This window comes from Equus quagga, chromosome 9, assembly GCF_021613505.1.
Source record: "Equus quagga isolate Etosha38 chromosome 9, UCLA_HA_Equagga_1.0, whole genome shotgun sequence".
NCBI lineage: Eukaryota > Metazoa > Chordata > Mammalia > Perissodactyla > Equidae > Equus > Equus quagga.
In genome coordinates, this window is record NC_060275.1 from 65,869,015 (window position 1) to 65,886,378 (window position 17,364).

Consider the following 17,364-nt stretch of genomic DNA (forward strand, 5'->3'; position numbering starts at 1 on the left):
GTGGGGCGGAGCGGGTGGACGAACGGCGGGCGGGCGGCCGGGCTGCGAGCCGGCCCGGGACCGGCGGCGCGCGGCGGCCGAGGCCCAGGTGAGTGCCAAGCGGCCGCGGGTTGGGGGCTCGGTCTCGAAGCTCGCGTCGGCGGGCTGCCTTGTAGAGGGACGGAGCTGAGGGGTACTGAGGGGGGCGCGAAGGCAGGGGTCGAAAGGGCGGGAACGAGCTTGGGGGTCGTGCACGGATCGCCGGAGCCGCGGCGGGAGCAGAGCGAAGGAGGGGAAAGTTGATGGGATGGCCTGGTGAGGGAGTTTGCGGACGGGTGGGGGGGGGGCAGGTCTTGTGGCTTTGAGCAGCTTCTCTGAAGAGGACGTGGCTTAAGTGGTAGTTGGGGGGTCGCAGGAAACGGGGCTGGGAGGGGGAGAAGCAAGGAGGCGGGGTGAGAGGCCCAGGCTGGGGGAGAGGGGCAAGGCCGGTGGGGGGACAGCCAGGGAGCGATTGGGGAAAAGGGGACGGCCTGGGGGCGTCTGCCGACGGGTGAAGGGGAAGAAGAATGGTGCCTGAGGGAGGGCGGCGCCTGGGAGTCAGTGAGTGCTCGATAAATGCGAGAGGTTCCGAACCCACTGGTGTGGTGACCGGCCCAATTGGAAAGGGAGGAAATGAGGGGTAGGAGGAGGGAAGAGAGCGTAGAAACCATGGCAAGAACTGAGAGCCGGTCCAGGGAGGGCCTGGGGAGGAAGAGAGAGAAGGAAAGGACTTGAGTGGCTCCCTACCGACCTTGGGGTGCAGCCCATGGAGATTTGGGGACCCCCTTCCCCTCTTGATTCATCTTCTTCCTGACTTCACCCCCAACCGCTGCCCCGCGGCGAGTCCCAGCACCTTCTGGGCTGGTATTGGGGACTTGAGAACCACACCACTCTCTTCCTAAGACAGGGCTGACTGGAGCCCCGGGGATCCAGGGAGCGAGGAAGGAGGCTCTGGGCCCCCAGTGGGGCCGGAACTGGGTTTCAGAGGGGAGGGAGTGGGTGTGCATGCACCCAAGTGTGCTAGGCTGTCACCACCTCCTTGGAGTTGCATCCTTGGACATAAATGGGTAAAAACGACGACATACAGGAAATCTGTCCCCTGGCAGCTGTGTGAGCTCAGCCTGGGAGAGACGCAGCAGCCCACGGCGTGCCTTCCCTTCTCTCTCGGGCGCTCTTTACGTCAGGAGTCTTTAAGGGGAAACCTCTCAGGCACCTCTTTGTCTAAAGTGGAGTCTCATGGTGACATTGTGCCTTGCAGTTGGGTCCCAGCTTCCACCTTCCTGAGGTGTGTTCTAGTCTTGGGGTCCCCAGACTTTTAAGGCATCCAGGAGCAGTAGGAGGTGACATGGCAGCTGGAAAGTTGTTTCACCACCTGGTGGGCCCAGCTCTAGCAAGAGTCTGCCCTGAGCACTTTTGATCAGCGTTAATTTCTCTTCATTCCCAACTGTGGGGATCCTTGTCTGGGATCTGCCAGAAGGACTGGGGAACCTAAGTTTATAGCTCGTTCAGGAGATGAATCTGGATAGCTTGAATGGAAAGAGGGCCACACAACCACCTCCTTCACTTCCAGAATGTTCTGACTCCTATGGAAAATGGTTCTCTGCCTCTCTTGCTTTGGGACACAGGATTAGAGCCCAAAGTCACGTGTCCTGCGGACATTGAGTGTGGTGGCTTTCCCTGGCCAGGACTCCTTTCCTTGAACAGGACTGGAATCTCCTGGTTGCGTGGCCCTGGCTGTTGCCTCCTTCCTGCACCGAGAGCGCAGCCAGGCGGGCTCTCACAGAGGGTCCTGTATTGGGGGTCTGACCTCTGTGAAGTCTCTGTGAAGTTTCTTCACCTGCAAAATGAAGGGGTTGGCCTCAGTCAGAGTTTCTCAACTTTGAAACCCAACCCCTCTTGATAATCTTCACGTCTCAGGCACACAGCCCCCTCGGGTTTCATGCAGCCCCCTGCCATGATCCCACTTTTGTTCAGCTTTCCATTCTACAGTTTCTATCTGAAAATGGGTTTTTTGCTGCTCCCTTATCTTCCAGGTAGAAATCTGGTGCCAAATGTGCTTTTGCACATTGCACCTGTTCCCAAAGCTTCAGCTGCATCCTTCTGGTTGGAGGTTCCTGGGTGAGACCCTCCCTCAGGTCCAGACCTGTGACTCAAGGAAGTGGATGGGGGCTTGGGAATCTCCCCTTTCTGTTTGGCTGTGGGATCTGTTTCCTGTCTCCAGTGGGGGCATATTAACTTGCTGCCTCCCTTTCTCGTCTCCACAAAGTCATGTGTCTTGGGTGGGCTCAGAGTTCAGTTAAGCAAGGGCTGATCGTGCCAGGCACTGGAGTCTGGGTCCTGGGGACAGAGATGAGCCCTGGTGCCCTGGAGGAGGGACATTCTAGTGCCCTCCCTCATGGGAATAATGGAGTTGAGAGTGGGCGGTCAGTGTAGCAACAGAGCTGGTGCAAGAAGTTGTGGGAACAGAATCAAGGACGACTAGTGCAAGCTTTGGGGCAAGGGAGATTCCATCCAGTTTCCTTGGAAGAGGTGGCTGGGCCCAGCCAAGCCTTGAAGGATACAGAGGTATTAAGCCAGGCCAGGAAGAGGGAATTGTACCAGCAGATCCCCGTGTAGCTCTGCCCTTCACTGAGCGTCTTAAAAAGCAATGGACGCTTTTATACCCAGTTCTTTTATTCTGGCAACCAGCAGTGGCGGGGCCTGGTTTCTCTCTCTTTCCCCCGTACAGAAACTAAGGCCCAGGGAGGTGATGACTTCAGAGAGGGCTCCCTGGGCTTTGTAGAAACATAGAGCGTCATTGGTAACCTCAGATTGGTGAGGACCAAATTGCTAGAGCAGTTTTTCAACTGCAGCACCATTGATATTCAGACCAGGTCATTTGCTGCTGGGGGGGCCGTCCCATGCATTATAGGATGTCGAGCAGCATCACTGGCCTCTGCTCACCCGATGCCAGTAGTACACACCCACCCGAAGTTGTGACAACTGAAAATGTTCCAGATGTGGCTATGTGTGTCCTGGGGGGGAGAATCGCCCCAGCAAGAACTGCTGCTCTGTAGTAGAAGCTGATTCCTCTCCTGGGCCCACCGTTGTCTCAGTGGTCATTAGTGTTTGCTGAGCTCTCAGAGAACTGCTGCCAAGGGCAGGCATGGGGAAGGAGGCCAGCAACGGAATTCTGCCATCGGGTCAGTTCTTAATCAGAAGTCCCGATAAAGAGGAGGCACTGTTGAGAACAGACCGAGGGGGAGTTAGGCAGCGCGCCCTGAGGAGGGACGGCTGAGGAGAACAGGGGGTGAGCCGGCCATCTTCACTCGCGGGGGCAGCGGATGCCATTGTCTTTCTCTTCTTTGTCTTATGACTGACCTGGATTTCTGCAGGACACATTGTTGCTTTTCTTCCGAGATCAGCAGTATTAGATTCTCTTTTCAAGAGCTACTTTGGGGATGGCCCCGGATCAGCATCGCTCTTGAAGCCTCATTATCTTCTTCCATTTGCCCTCTTGGCTCTAGACGCCGGTCCATCCTCAAGCACAGCCTGTCTCACTTCTGCTCTTTGTGCATCCTTCTCTGCTTGTCCACCGACCATGACATTGCTGCTTTAAGTCCATGGGAGGAAATGGCACGGCACGTTCTGGGGCCCTCCAACCCCTTCTGGACACTGCCCTCCCCCGGTCTCCATCCACCAGCCCTTTGTATGCCCAGCATCCCCAACCAACTGTGCCAGGCAGCCCCTGCTCGGCCTCCCCACAGAGCAAGACAGGCCCTTCTCTCTGCCGTTGTCCCGGACGGACAGAGTGGCAGAACAAAAGGCTCTGTCTGAGCACTGCCGGCCCCGACGAGCCGCCTGCCCCCAGCCCGGAGCCCCATCGCTTTGCCTCTTCAGTTCTCAGTTTGGCCCAGAACGGGCCTCGGAGGTTAGGCATGTCTCAAAAACGCAGCCGATGAGTTTGGGGGTCTACTCATTTCCTCATCGAAACTTTCTGAGCCTGATGATAAATAACATAGTGATTCAGGAGTTCAGCCTGTGGGTTAGTCGGAGCAGTGAATAAGCTGTCCGGGTCTGACTCATTCGTTTACATCCCATCTCTGCCCTACTTGACGGGCTCGTGTGCACGAGAGGGAACCCAGCTACAAGCGTCTCCTTACTGTTGCTGCCAGCTAAACAAGTTTCCCGGGCCTGCTCTTACAAAGTGCTGCAGACGGGGCAGCGTAAGCAACAGAAATACATTGTCTCGTGGATCTGGAGGCCAGAAGCCCAAGATCAAGGGGTGGGCAGGGTTGGTTCCTTCTGGAGGCCACGAGGGAAGGATCCATTCAGGTCTCTCTCCTTGGCGTATAGCTGACCATCTTGTCCCTGTGTCTTCACGTTGTCTTCCCTCTGTGGATCCATGTCCCGTTTCTTCTTCTAAAGACACCAGTCCTACTGGATCAGGGCCCACCCTAACGACCTCACTGTAACTTAATCACCTCCTTCAAGGCCCCGTCTCCTAATACAGTCACATTCCCAGGGCCTGGGGGTTAGAACTTCAACATAACGAATTGGGGGGAGGGGGGTACAGTTCAGCCCATAGCACTGGAAAGGGACGAATTTTGTTTATATTTTGTAAAAGAATTTTGGTTGAATAGTCATGTCAATAGAGAGTAAGTTCATTTTGTTTCATCTCCCTCATTTAAATAAACATTTTAGGGGAGATGGGCAGATTGGCGATGTCAACTTCGGAAGTGCCCTGTTAGGGAATTTTCTGGATCTCACACATGTCCTTACACTCGGGGTGACTGTAGAGAGGCGCAGACCTGGCTCGGGGAGGAACGGATCTCGTGGGACTTTACAAGGGGTGTGTTTAGGGCAAGGCGTGGGAGGCCAGGTGTGCCCACTGGGGGACTGGCCAAGTTTTATAATCAGGGGTCTCTGTCCTCAGTATTGCCATGGTCAGGGCAGGGGGATCCAAAAGCAACTCCGTTATTGGACCAAAGTGACTTCAAACCAGCTGCTACCAGAGGTCATTGGACGTAAGAAGTTTCCGAAAGATCTGAAAATTGTTCAGTACAAAGTGTTAATGAGCCAGGTGCAGAGTTGGCTCTCAGGGATACTGAGGGAGCAGAAGCAGCCCTCATCTCCTTGCCCAGAGGCAGATGTCCAGCCAGGAGTCACACCCACGGAAGCCAGATTGCCAGCTGGGTGAGAGCTGTGAAACGCCCGGCACTGGGCGAGCTTGTGACAGGAGCCCGGGCGCGGGTTGAGCTTGCTCGGAGGAAGAAGGCCCGAGAGTCCTGATGTGGGTCATCTCCTTCAAGGCCGCTGCTTCCTCTCAAGTAAAGTCAGAGCAGCACGTCAGCAACAGGCCCGCTCCAGGCTTTGCCAGGATCTTCCCGCTCATCCCTCAGAGCATCTGCATCCCATTCTGGGGACGTGGAACCAGGAACTGAGGGGTGACGTCCGAGACTTTGCTTCCCAGGTCTCTGGGACGCACCTGGACCTTTCATTTCCTGGCAGGCGTGCTGGGACCCCTGGCCACTGCTTGGGAAGATCACCAGGGTCCTCGGCTGTCACGTGGAAATGCTGTTTATTGGGGCAGGTTCAGTGACGCAAACAAAGTGCACGAGGGGAGCTGACCTGACACCCTCAGGGAGTTGCTTGCTTTCCCTTAGCTGGTCCCAAGGGAGTCTGCCCTTGGTGTAGCAGGGAGGGGAGGAGAGGCAGATGGGGAACTAGGGGACGAGTGGTCAGGAACTAGAGAGAGTGGTCAGAACGGGGGCAGCTGGGGCAGTTACCCCACAAGGGTCTGACCTCCTGAGGGCCTAGGAGGCTGCACACATTTAAATATACAAACTGAGCTGGAGGGAGAAAGGAGGTGACTCACAGACAGATGCTGGGGGACCACCCTGGTTGATACCATCTCACCCTTCGGGAATTTATTCTGGTGTGTACTGTGAGCTAGGACCTAAATCAGTTTGGTTTTCTTTCCAAAAAAATTAACACAGCACGTCTCCCCCTCAGCACAGCTGACATCTGGGGTTGGATCATTCTCTGTTGGGGCCGTCCTGTGCACTGTAGGGTGTTGAGCGGCATCCCTGGCCTCCATCCACCAGATGCCAGTGGCATCCCCTCCTCCAGTTGGGACAACCAAAACTGTCTCCAGTTATTGCCAGACGCCCCCGGGGCCAGAGCTGGCCTGGCTGAGAACCGGTGTGTGAGAGTACGCCGAGCTCTAGGGTGGTCGTGGCTGATGGAAACACGGGTGTCAAGCGAGTGGGTGGCCTGCCGGGACACACTTATACCCTCTGCTTCCTGTGAGGCTGGGAGGGGGGCTGGTTGGTGGCTATCACCAAAGAGTTGACAGGGCAAAGCCCTGGGCAATCGGCCACCTGGGTGATGGGAGATCTCGTTGCGTCTGAAAGTAGAGCCAGGTCCTCACGGCCTTTCATAGAAACTGGGCAGAGCGTGGGTTTCTTGGCTAGGAGAAGGAGCGCTTGCCCATGTGAAAGCCACAAGGCCTGGGGTCACAGGTGGATGGGAGGAGGCAACCCTGGGGTCAGAGAGGACCCCATGCTGCAGCCAGAAGCATTGGAGGGACAGGGTAGGAGCTGGTGACAGAGGCAGTTGCAGAGCAATGGAAAGCGAGATGGATGAGGGGGTCTTGTTGGGGGCCAGGGTGATGGCTCAAGGGTCCGGGGTCTCTTTTTGAGGTGGTGGAAATATTCTAAAATGGACTATGGTGACAATCGCACATTTTTGTGACCATGCTAACAGATGAATTGTATGGTATGTGAATTCTATCTCAGTAAATGGGTTAAAAGAGAAAGTCTTGTCAGAACAAACCAATGACATTTTGAAGTTCGAACCAGCGGGCCTGGTGGGCCACTCAGAGGGACAAGCCAAAGGGCGCCTTGTTGGAGGAACCAGAATGGGGGGGCATCTTGGTGGAAAGCAGCTGGTGGGTTTTGAGGTGATAGTAGCTGAGACATGGCCAGTGTGTATTGAGCAGCTGCTTTGGTCCAGGTTCCAGGAAGGAAGATAAAAGTTTGGTGGGTGTTGGCACTCAGATCCTATATTGCAGTTGGTGAGGCAGGATCCACTGCCCAGGCGAGGTGTTTGGGGGCCTGTGATGGGGGGTTCCACGGGGACATGTCCCTGGGGTCAGGGCGTTCCCGTGTACCAGAGCGGCTGACCCTTGCTGAGTGCTCAGGCCAAGGAGCAGCCCCACGCTGTCCCCTGTGACCGGGCTGACACAGTGACCTCCCCAGAGCCCCACTCTGGGCCTGCAAGGCTCCGAACCGCCTTCCAAAGCGGCCTGGGGCTCCCGTATTCTCCAGGGGCCACTTGGCTGTGGTCTCAAGCGGGGCTTTTGTGTGTTGTTGCTGTGGCTCTGCCCACAGGAGGTTCTCTGGTGGCTTTCTACCTGGGCGTGACAACGGGTGGACTGTGTGATTTGGAGAGGTGTTCTAAAGGAGTCTCCTCCCCCCCCCCAGCAGCCTTCTATGTCTTTAGGAGCCCACTGGTCACCTAGGAAAGCCCCAGAGCCCACCCCCCCACAGGGCCTTTCAGGTCTGCCCTCCCCTGTCACCAGAACCCACCTATGTCCCACAGGCCTGATTTGAGCCACCATCGGTCCCACCGCCCTAGACACCTGCAGGAGCCGCCGAACGGCACCTTATAGTCCACCTCCCACACTCGGCCTACCTGACCCTTTCCTGATGTCACTCACTTCCTGGTGCTCCCTGCCTCCAACCAGCCAGGACTCTCCAGCAGACTTGCATGAAAATCCGAACCACGTCCCACATCCTCAAGGCCCTGCGGGATCTGACCTTCCCGACCTCAGCCCCTCCCCCTCCAGCCTCGGCCCTGCTGGCCACACTGGTCCCCTTGTTCAGAGGCCAGCCCTGGCCGCCCCTGCCCTTGGCGCTCACTGCCTTTGCTTGAACCGCCATCCACAGACGCTCAGCATCCGCCCCCTCCCACTGCACAGGCCCCAGCAACTGTCCCCTCTCAGTGCTTCCCTGACCCCTAGTTGGTCGAAAATGACCATGCTGCCCTGGTCAGTTGCCATCTCCAGCTTCCCCACCAAGGCGCTGCTGACGTCTGGGTCTGGATCATTCTCCGGGAACTGTAGGGTGTTGAGCAGTATCCCTGGCCTCCACCCACCAGATGCCAATAGCACCTCCTCCCTCCCCCAGTGATGATGACCAAAAATGTCTCGAGCCTGGCCAAGTGTCCCTGGGGTGGGGCAGAATTGCCCACGGGTGGGAACCATGGCTCTTTCACAGGGCCCTGGACTTTTCCTTTCTGAAGCACTGTCGCTGTCGGAAACGCCTCTCTGCTCGTGGGCTGGGCTGTTGTCAAGTTCCCTGAAGGTCAGACGTCTCCACGTTCCCACTCTCCTGTGCTGGGCGTTTGGTGACCAGACAGGGACAGGGTGGAGCCGTAGCCCTCGGGGAGAAGGATCTACCTGGAGGGCTGATGGATAGACTGGGCATGCCCAGAGGAGGGGCTTTCTCCAGGCCTCAGACCTGTTGGGCCAGACTGGAAGGACTGGGGGGATGACTTAGGCAAGAAGAGGATGGCCGTGAGAGGGTGCTTGGGATGGGCTTCTCTGAGGTATTCAGTAAAGCAGAAGAAAGGCGGTGGCCCCTCCTGATCACGGCCTCACTCAGAGCATCCAGCATCTTCTGCACCACACACGTGGATTCGTGTCCTGGGGCTGCTGTAAACTGGTTCCACAAACCGAGTGGTTTTAACAACAGAAATGTAGTGTCTCGTAGTTCTGGAGGCCAGAAGTCTAAAATCAAGACATCACCAGGGCCGGGGCGCCCCCCAAAGGCTCCTGGGGGATCCTTCCTTGCCTCTTCCAGTTTCTGGGGGCTCCTGATGTTCCATAGCTTGTGGCCACCACACCCCAATCTAAACCCTCAGTTGTCTTCCAGCTCTGAGCTGCTGAGACTGAGAAACGCACGTCGTTTGTAGCTGTTTCTCAGTGTGTCCATCTTTCTGATAACTTCATGCGATCATTTCATCTTAAAAAGCCTCGAAGGGCTCGAGGAGGCGTGCGTGGAAAGTGGAAGTGCGCTGAGCTCTAAACGGCGCTTCCTGAGTGGTCCTGCTGCGATGCCAGCCTTCTCCTTTCAGCTCGAGAATGATTTCATCCCATAAACATGTGGCTTCAAATTAGGGCCTTATATAAACCAAGTGGCTACGCTACATTTTCTGGAGGCCCTGTCTGCCTTATTTTCCAGTAAATTCCAAATCGTTTGCTGAGCTGATAGGCAGAACCTTGCTTTTTTGTGCACAGGCCTTGAGAGCGGCTCCTTCACATTTGTCTGCTCACCCTAGGGCCTCGATTTTGTTTGCCTCCCCCTTCCCTGCACCTCCTTTCTCTGAGAGCATGAGAGAAAGGCCCCAAATTGAGGTGCACGTCTTCTCCACGTGCAGAGCGTGTGCCAGTGTGGCCTCTGCAAAGCCTTTGAAGTTTCCGTGGGTCAGGTTCTTCAGCGGGAGTTCTTTTTATTGTGCACATAAGATTTGCCATTAGTAACGTTGAGTAGATTCACAGTGTTGTGCAACCATCACCTCTGGTTCTGTATCATCCCAAAAGGAAACCCTGTCCCCATGAGCAGGCACTCCCCAATTCCCCTCCCCCAGCCCCTGGCCACCACTAATCTGCTTTCTGTGTCCATGGATTTGCCTGTTCTGGATGTTTCATATCAATGGAATCATATACTATATGGGCTCTTGTGTCTGGCTTTTCACTCAGCGTGAGGTTTTCTTGGTTCACTCATGTTGTAGCGTATGTCAGGGCTTTATTCCTTTTTATGACTGAGTAATATTTCGCTATGGATGGACCACACTGTGTTTCTTCTTCATCCATCGATGGCCATTTCATTCCCACCTTTTGGCTCTTTCAGCGGGGAATTTTGTATTCTGCCAGTTTGGTTTCCATTTGGTGGTGAGGCCCACGAGTTCTGGGTAGACAGAGCCTGTCCGTTTGGGGACTGGCTTTGCTTCCTGTTCACATGGGGTGCGCTTCAGTAAGCCTCGGTTGGAGGGCAGAATGGGCCTTTTAACTTGAGGATGTTTGGAGAGACGGTTTGGATCAAGAACAGACACCCAGGTTTTCAGGACCTGCTACCCCCAACACATGGCCACAGTCTGCAGCTGCTACTTGGCCAAGCTGTCCTCCCAGGAGACCTGCTGCCCCCAGTTCCTCTGCCCCAGAGCTGCTTGCTTTCATCTGGACACAGTCCGGGGATTCTCGGGGCACAGGTTTCACATCCATTTGTTACCAGGACCTTAAGCCACAGCATGATTGACTTCCAGCTCTTGGCTCTGTTAAGACGCAATGAGGAAGCTGTGCTTCGAAGCCAGAGGAAACCGCCTAGCTCCTCCGAGAGAGATGTCACCGTTTAAGAACGTCCTCTGAAGCTATGACAGTCAAACAGCATGGCCCTACGCAGACGTCAGCAGCCCAGAGACGGAGCTGCATGTGTAAGATGACTTAATATACAGCATTGAACAGAAAGGAGGCTGCCCGGTTCCAGGAGAGAAGGGTTCTGTAGTGAAGGGCAGGAAACAACTGCTGTCTCCTCGGAGAGGATCGTCTGGGTCCTCATTCCTCCTCCCACACTGTGCTGGCTTGACCAGTGTCCCCCCAGTTCGTGTCCACCCGGAACCTCAGAATGTGCCCTGGATTGGAAATAAGGTCTTTGCAGATGAATTAGTTAAAGACCTCAAGATGAACTTATCCTGAATCCAATAACTGATGTCTTTCTGAGAAGAGGAGAGGACACAGAGACAGAGAAGGGCACCACGTAACAGTGGAGGCAGAGAGCAGGGTGACACGTCTGCAGGCCGAGGGAGGCTGAGGGTGGCCAGCAGCTGCCAGGTGCCAGGAGCAGCCTGGGACAAATTCTCCCTCAGAGCCTCCAAGGGGGCCAGCCCTGCCCACACTTTGATTTTGGACTTTTCCAGAACTGTGCGACAGTAAATTTCTGTTGTTTCAAGCTACCCGGTTTGCTACAGCAGCCCTAGGAAACTCATACACCCTCCAAAGTAATTTCCAGATAGATAAAGGCTTAAAGGTAAAGGACAAGTCTGGCGAGGGAGAGGAATGCAAACAGAAAGTGTAGTTCCATGTTCCTCAGGTGTGGGAGGTGAATGGGTGGTTAGACGCCATGAAAGAGTTGACCCACAGATCTAATGCTTGGAAAATGTAGTATTTGTATCAAAAAACACCATACACAAAAGTAAATTCATATGAATGAGCTTCATCGAACATGACAAAGCATTGATACCCTTCCTTTATAAAGAGCTCCTCCACAACAATAAGCTAAATAGTCATGGTTCAATAGGAAAAAGTGGGCAACTGACATGAACAACTTACAGAAACATAGTTGCTCAATACACGTTTTTTTCTTTCGACTTTTTCCCATTTCTGAATTGCTTTCATTAGAGGCTCTCCTGAGCTTGCAGAGCAGGTCATACCCATCATTTTTTTAAAACCCAGGCTGACAGTCTTAGAAATGTGACAAGATGCTCTTTTGTGCCTCCTGATGGCTGTGGATTGCGAACGATATTAACGCTCGGTGCTAGGGAGGTGCCGTAACGCAGGCACTCTGGTACTCGGCTCCCCAGGACCGCTCACTTGCGTGGGCTTCTTCAGAAGTCACTTTGGCAGAACAGATTGAGGGCCTTTGCAGCGACGATGGTTTTGGCCCAGGCAGAGGGAATCAGATCAGCCCAGTGTTATAGGTGAAATGTTGTCGCCTGTGGAGTGAGGGGACACTGTGTCTAAGAGGGTGCCCCCTGAGATTTTGCATCGGGAGCATGGCTGCCCAGGAGCTGGCAGAGAGGTTCGAGGACAAGGACAGCCCCAGGAGGAGGTGGCAGGGCGAGCTGGCCCCAGTCTGAGATTTGGATGAGAGGAGAAAAGGGCAAGGTGCCCGAGGGTGAGCAGGTGGGCAGCCATCACCAGGCCCGTGTTGAAGGTCTGGTCAGTGGCTCACAGGGATGCAGCCCAGGCCAGGGGACCCAGATGCCCTACTGTGGGTTGGGGCTTTGCGCAGCTTCTCCCTGAATGGGCTGGAGAGGCCCTGCAAGGTCCTGGCTGGGTCGGGGGTGGCCGAAGTGTGCGCAGTCAGTTGGTGTGGGGACTGAGGATTGGTTGAGCTGTGTCAAGCCTGACAGCCAGGGGCTCTGAGGGCTGGTCATGAGGTCCCACCAAGGGGCTTTGTACTGCAATGCCCACATCTGGACCGATGCTTCCAGAGGCTTCCTTGCAGCAGCCTGGAGGATGGAGGTGGGGGTAGGGGGTCCACAGTGGGTCCTTATGACCAGCTGGTGAGAAGTGAGGGCAGTTCTATGGACACGGTGACTGCGGACGGATGTGGTCGGTGAGAGGAACGGGGAACAGGCCCCCAGGGTGTTCGGGGGCAGGGCAGGGAGAGGTGGCTCTGCTGGGCTGGAGGTGGGGCAGGTGTCCCTGGGGGGCCGTGAGGAGGTACAGCAGAGTGGATGGGCCCCAGGGACAGAGCATGGGGAGCAGGGCAGGAGGGATGCCTGCACAGGTCAGGTCCAGGTGACACTGCCATCCCCCGGGCTCCAGAGCAAGTAAGCAGCACTAGGAGGGGCTGCTGGCCAGCAAGTGTGACTGGCAGGAGCTTGGCAGCATCTTTGGGGAGGGGACAGTGGTTTCTACTGCATGGGGGGATGGTGGACTGAGGGGCAGGTGGGCTCAAGAAGGGCTGGCTCCAGGCTGCATGGAAGTGATGAGCGAACTCAGCTCTCCCCTGGGCTGGAGAAGGCTCTATTAGTGTCTCAGGTTTTAAGGCATGTGGACTGTTGCAGTGGGAGGGTCCTTCCCCAGACAAACCACCCAGGAAGTGGGGAAAGAGCTGCTCTGGGAGGAGAGTGTAGGCTTCCTGGGGAGAAGGGCCAAGTAAGGCTGGCCGGGCAGGGCGGCCGCAAAGACAGGTCGGGGCAAAGGGGTTTCCCAGGATACAGAGTGAGGGGCCTGTGTAGGCTAGGATGGCTGGAGGAGCAGCTGCTGCAAGGCAGGGCAGGTGGGCCCTGAGGGTTTCTGCCCTCCCCGCCCCCCTGCCTGCGCCTTCTCTTTCGCTGTCCTCCCCTCATCCTGGCGGTCAGCAGTGGCCTTGAGCAAGCCTTATCTACTTCCTCCTGGCCTGGGGGTGGGGTGAGCATCAGCTGGGCCTGTGACTGCCTCACGGCTCTGAGCATGGGGTCTCCTTCTGCTCCCCCCACTAAGGGGCCCAGAGCTACAAACATCCCCTATGGGACTCCAGGGGCACCTGATGATCAACTGGCCCTGGAGGGTGTGGGACAGCACAGAGTGCTGCTGGCTGTGCGTCCCACAGTCTGTCCAAGTGTCAGCTGACCCTCACCAGGCAGGTGGCGGAGGCCTCTGGAGCAGGAGCGAGATCATATCATTGGGCTCTGATGGCATCTTGCTCAGGCCCTTGTCTCCTGTGAGGAGAACGGAGGCACATCCACGTGCCCTTTCCAGCGCCCACATCCGGGCAGCTTGGGCATGAGACAGGGCAGAGCCCCTGGCCTTGAGCTGGATGGTGCCTCTAGAAGTCGTGGTACACGCCCACCATGGCTCCACTAGTGCAGGTCACTGAAGGGGCCAGCTCCACCCAAAGCCTGGGCTCCATGCGGGGGGGTACACATGTGTGTTCATATGTGTGTTCATATGAAGGTGCTGTGCATGCACAGTGTCCATGTTTGTGTGTAGTTTCATGGGTGTGCATATGTGTTCTCTGTGTGCATGAGTGTTCTGTGTGGTTGTGTTCCTATGAAACTGTGTTCATGCACATGTCCGTGTTTGTGTGTGTGCTTTCTCTGTGTGCGCATGAGCATGCATGTGTGTGCACGTGAGCGTGGGTGTGTTCGTATGAGTGCGTATTCGTGCCTGCACGTGTTGTGTGCTCATGCACCCATGAGTGGTGTGTGCTCATGAGCAGGCATGTGGGGGGCTTTGATGAGGATGCATATCCACGGTTTGCTCTCCTGCCTCTCTCACGGGGCTCGGAAGCGCATGAACTATGCACCTTCGCGGCCGCATGGTGCTGCCCGCGAATGTTCTATCTTTTGTCTTGTCGGGTTGGCCAGGCAGCAGCACCCCTTGGTGCCTCTGAACACCCGTCACGCTCACAGCTTCCCAACTGTTTCCTTGCTGTGGCGTCTAAGAAACTCAGTGACTGGGCTTAAGGGTTAGACATTTCGAAAACAGAGCGAGAAGTTTTAAAAAGATGCACACCTGGGGCACCGGGTCCCTTCATATTCCATGTGATTTTTTAAAACAGCTTTATTAGGCGTAATTGATGCTCTATACGTTGTGCTATTTTCTGTGAGACCATCCCCCACATCAAGACAGTGAACCATCCATCTACCTGGAAAATCTCCCCAGCCCCCTTTGTCACCCTGCCCTGTCCCCTCCCTCAAACAGCCACTGACCAGCTTTCTGTCTCTATAGATTGGTTTGCATTTTCTGGAATTATATATACAGGGAATCATGCAGTATGTCCTCTTTTTTAAAACTTTATTGAGGTGAAATTCATGTAACATAAAGTTCACCATTTTAAAGTGAACAATTCAGTGGCATTTAGTACATTCGCAATGTCATGCAATTGTCTCTATCTGGTTCCAGAACATTTCCATCCCCCGAAAGGAAACCCCATCCCCATGAGCAGTTACTCCCCACCCCTAGCCCCCCCTGGCCCCTGCCACCTGCTAATTTGCTTTCTGTCCCTATGGATTTGCCTATTCTAGATGTTTCGTGTACAAGGAATCATAGAATATGTGGCCTTTCGTGTCTGGCTTCTCTCACTCAGCATGAGGTTTCTGAGGTTCCTCCATGGTGAACCTGATTCCTTTTCATAGCTGAATAATATTCCACTGTCTGCATGGACCACATTCTGTTTATCCATCATCAGCTGATGGACACTTGGGCTGTTTCCCCGTTGGGCGATTGTGAACAGTGGCGCTGTGAGCATCATGTACAAGGGTTGGTGTGAGTCCCTGTTTTCAGTCCTTTGAGGTCGATACCTAGGAGCAGGATTGCTGGGTCTGCATGTCCTCTTTTCCGTCTGGCTTCTTCACTCAGCACACCGGTTCTGAGATGCCTTTGAGTTGTCCCATGCCATTCTGAGGATCAGAGGTTGGTCGCTTCTCCTGGCTGAGTGGCGTTCCGTTGTGCGCCAGATGGTTCATCCACGCACCAGGCAATGTACATTTGGCTCGTTTTCTACTTGAGGCTCTTAGAAACAATGCTGCAAAGGACAGTCGTGTACAGTCTCCGTCCGGACACCTGCTTCATTTCTCTTCAGTAACGCCTAGGAGTGGACCTGCTGGGTCACATGCTAGGCATGCGATTGACTAAAGAAATTAGTCAAAAGAAATTGCCAAAGTGTCTCCCAAGTGGGGGAGCCGCATCACTTAGTACAGCTTCTCTGCAGGACACGGTGTCTGCTGGAACGAAGGCGCTGCGCAATGTTCATATCCTTTTTTCTGCTAATTCCTGGGAGCGAGTCGATCCAGGAAATGGTCAGAGTTGCACATGAAGATGTGTGTCCAAGAGATTGGAAACCAAATGCCCAGTGGTAGCAGAAGGGTCACATACCTCGTGATTTTCTGTATACAGTGGCGACCCAGGAAGCAATGAAAAATCAGGTTTCGAAGTGTGTTTCATGACACGGAGAAATGTTCACGTACACCAACATATCCCGTAAAGAAATCCAAGTTTTATTAAAATATGTATAACATCTGTTAAACTGGAAGGAAATAAACTAAAATTACTTAATAATTTGGGGGAGAGTTTAAGAAATTAAATATTCCCATCTCCCCCAACCTTCCTACCTGTTGCTACTACTTGCTGCTGTGTGAACTACTGTAGGAGCTTCATAATTTATAGTTTTGTTCTGCCTCCCTCCTCCCCGCCCCCCCAGCACTGCTGCCAGACTCAGTTTCCCACATCCCGGGTGGTCTCAGCCTCTGTGGCCTCTTGCTCACAATGCTGAGTCATGCTTCTGCCTAGGGCAGAGGTCAGCAAACCTTTTCTGTAAAGGACTGGGAAATAAGTCTGTTCACCTTTGCAGGCCTTAATGTTACTGTCTCCCTCATGACTATTCAGTTCTGCTGTTACAACAAAAGCAGCCGTAGACACTATGTAAGTGAACACAGGCATGGCTGCGTTCCTGTAAAATTTTATATACAAAAACAAAGGGCCGGCCTACCTTACCCTCTTCCCTCCTTTTGCCTTCCTGTTGAACAAACTCCTCTTCATCCTTCAGAACCCCACTCAGATGTTGCTGTTCCCCTAAAGCCTTCTCTGGTTCTTGGGAAGAATGTTTTCTCATGTACTTGGATACACTCTCACGGTGGTTTGCCTGTCTGCTTTTCCTACTGGGCTGTGAGCCGAGGTCTGTTTCATTTGTGCCACAGTTGGGTGGCACACAGTGAGCCTGCACGTGACCCACACTGCATTTATGCCTCTTGCTCCATGACATAAAATGAGCCGTTGCCAGCATTGGCTGCATTTTCTGTTTTTCCTGCAATGCCTTCAAGTAGCAAATGCAGTTTTTAAAATAAACTTTTTCTGTTGGAGTCATTTTGGATCTACAGAAAAGTCACAAAGACCGTGCAGAGAGCCCCTATGCCCCGTGCCCAGCCTCCCCAAATGTGAACGTCTTCCGTTATCAGCGCGTCTGTCGCAGCTGAGAAACCGACGTCAGTCCACTGTCAGTGACGGACCTCCTGACATTACTCGGACGTCACCGGTTCTTCTGTGCCCATGCTCTCTCTGCTCGAGGACCTGTCTTTTCAGGGACCCCACTGCCTGTGGTCATCACATCTGCCCAGCTTCCCCTGGTCTGGGACAGCTCCTCGTCTTTCCTTGTTGCTCATGACCTTGGGGTCTTGGGGAGGACTGGCCGGGTCCCGCGGGATGCCCCCGGTCTGGGTCTGTCAGATGTTCTTGTCATGGTTACAGTGGGGTTTGCGGTTCTAGAAGCAAACGCACTCTGAGCACTTTTCTCGAACGAGTTTTTGCGGGCCCTCCCTGACTTCATCCTCCTCCACGGGGCTCCAGGGACCTGGAGTTTCGGAGCACATTTCGTCTTGCTCATCCCTACACGCCCCTCTTTGCCCCTCGTGTGTGTGGGGACATAACCAAGGCTCGTGGGGCCAAGTCTTCATTTGCTTGGGGAGCTGCCAGAGGAAATTTTGTTCACAGGGAGAGGCCAGGCAGGACATGGGCCAGGAAAGGCTTAGCTGAGATGTCCTCGTGGCCATTGGACTTGAGGGTTGAGACGCTGACTCTGGATGGGGAAGGACTGGCTG

The 17,364-nt window shown here is 54.7% G+C and overlaps 1 protein-coding gene across 8 annotated transcripts in view; it reads left to right on the forward strand.

Moving 5' to 3' along the window:
• Positions 1 to 6: 6 nt before the first annotated feature.
• Positions 7 to 17,364, forward strand: part of MYO9B (myosin IXB) — an 84,898-nt gene continuing 67,540 nt past the window's right edge. For all 8 annotated transcript variants that reach the window (XM_046671328.1, XM_046671330.1, XM_046671329.1 and 5 more), the window contains exon 1: positions 7 to 88. The gene's annotated coding sequence lies outside the window, so the exon portion shown is untranslated. The remainder of the gene's footprint in view (positions 89 to 17,364) is intronic.